Raw genomic sequence first — 2402 nt, 5'->3', positions numbered from 1 at the left:
AATTCAATCATGTTCATGAGTTTAGGTATGGGTCGCTAGTCCACTTCATCCCCAAATCTTTCTAGTTCAAAATGCTCACAACGACTTTGCTGTAATACTAAATTTTCCGTCGCTGTCATTGTAGCGAGAGCCTATTCGGCGCACCCGTCATCTCCACCGTTAATTTTTTTTTTTTTGGCGGGTCAAAATGGACGGTGGATACACCCGGGTGCGCTGCGCAACCGACATCTCCACCGTCCGTTTGAGCACGTGGACTTGGGGCGTTAGTTTCGCGTTTGCAGTCTGTTAGGTAGGCGAGTGATGGGGCTCGAACTTCTACACCAACCCAGATCCGGCAGCACCTCGACGAGCCTAGATTTGCTCCCGCCTCTGCCCCTGCCGCGATCCACGCCCCCTAACCCATTACACCGTTGCCGGATTTCATCCCCGTCGGCAACCGATCGCAGCAGTTCGACCCGGATCTCCATATCCCGACCCGAGGCTCACAACCCGATCTAGAAACCCAGATCAGATTACGCAGATCTGCTCTGATCCCGGCGACACCCAGTCCTACGCTGCGCATCGATCCTTGATCCCTTTGTCTCCCTTGAGCACCGTAGCAGCCCGCTCCAATCGAAACTTGTTCGACCCAAATCTTTGGATCCGACTCGTAGATCCGAACCCACGAATAAAAAGGGATTTTACCCTTTCTGTTAAATCAGATAATTTGCCAAAGTAATTTTACAAATTTACCGTGTGATGAATTCGGATTTACTTGTAACTAGTTACTGTTTAATGAATTACTGTTACTATTTTATTCACTGATTTTACACGGAAAATATGTAACTGATTTACTACTTAATTATTTACTGCTCTGATTTACTAATGATTTTTGGTAAAGTATATTAAATATATATGGTTAAATGTGACTAATCATACAAATGTTATTGTTTTTACATGTGATTAACAATTACCATGTGCGGATCAAAATTTTCATTAGGGAGAGCAGCTACCTCACACGCAGTTTATTTGATAAACTAACAAATAAAAGAAATATCATTAGAATAAAACGCATATGGTTAAATGTGATGTGGTGACCCGTAATTTTAAAAAACCCACACGGACGTCCCTTATTTTAAACAAGTTATACCACATTAATTTTAATGTGACGTGATGACCCGTAATTTTAAACAAGTTATACAATATTAGTAGTCACGTTGTGGTTCAAAAGGCTAAATTTCACAAAATGAAAATTCAACCGTCTGATATGATCAGCGTACTTAAATACGGCTATGGAAAAAAATTCACCGGTTTTCGATAATATTTGACTCTCGATCGACGCGGTCAACCTTAAACCAACGTCACTTATTACACGAAAACGCTCTTACTTACCCCTATATAACCTAGTTTGGTTGATTCTTACACACACAAAACTCTCACATTGATGAGATGTAACCACCCATGTAAAATTTAGAGACGTTCACCTCCCGACGATAGGGCTCTCCATAGGAAAGCATAAGCGTAACGACCGCTTCTATCGGGGACCAAACATTACCGGAAATATGTGATTTTTCAACCATAGTCGTATTTCACCATACCGATCACATCCTATTTCACAATATTTTTGAAAATATTGCCTCCTCCGTATAGTTGGTTCACAAAGATGTACACTTGCATATAACCTACTAAACAAGTTATACCACATTAGTAGCCACGTTGTGGTTCTAATGGCTAAATTTCACAAAATGAAAATTCAACCGCCTGATATGATCAGCGTACTTAAATACGGCTGTGGAAAAAAATTCACCGGTTTTCGATAACATTGACTCTCGATCGACGTGATCAACCTTAAAACAACGTCACTTATTACACGAAAACGCTCTTACATATCCCTATATAACCTAGTTTGGTTGATTCTTACACACACAAAACTCTCATATTAATGAGATGTAACCACCCATGTAAAATTTAGGGACGTTCACCTCCCGATGATAGGGCTCATCATAGGGAAGCATAAACGTAACTAGGGTTGACCGCTTCTATCGGGGACCAAACACCGGAAATATGTGATTTTTCAACCATAGCCGTATTTCACCATACCGATCACATCCTATTTCACAATATTTTTGAAAATATTGCCTCCTCTGTATAGTTGGTTCATAAAGATGTATACTTGCGTATAATCTATAGCTACTAAACAAGTTATACCACATTAGTAGCAACGTTGTGGTTTTAATGGCTAAATTTCACAAAATGAAAATTCAACCGTCTGATATGATCAGCGTACTTAAATATGGCTGTGGAAAAAAATTCACCAGTTTTCGATAACATTTGACTCTCGATCGACGCGGTCAATCTTAAACCAACGTCACTTATTACACGAAAACGCTCTTATCTACCTGTTAGGTCTCTAGATCCGGACT

At 40.3% G+C, this 2402-nt stretch overlaps 1 pseudogene; it reads left to right on the top strand.

Moving 5' to 3' along the window:
• LOC101308115 overlaps positions 1-2402 on the top strand; it is a 5422-nt pseudogene that overhangs the window by 2370 nt on the left and 650 nt on the right.

The sequence above is a fragment of the Fragaria vesca genome, linkage group LG6 (assembly GCF_000184155.1).
Source record: "Fragaria vesca subsp. vesca linkage group LG6, FraVesHawaii_1.0, whole genome shotgun sequence".
In the NCBI taxonomy this organism is placed as follows: domain Eukaryota; kingdom Viridiplantae; phylum Streptophyta; class Magnoliopsida; order Rosales; family Rosaceae; genus Fragaria; species Fragaria vesca.
This window is presented reverse-complemented; position numbering and strand designations above follow the sequence as displayed.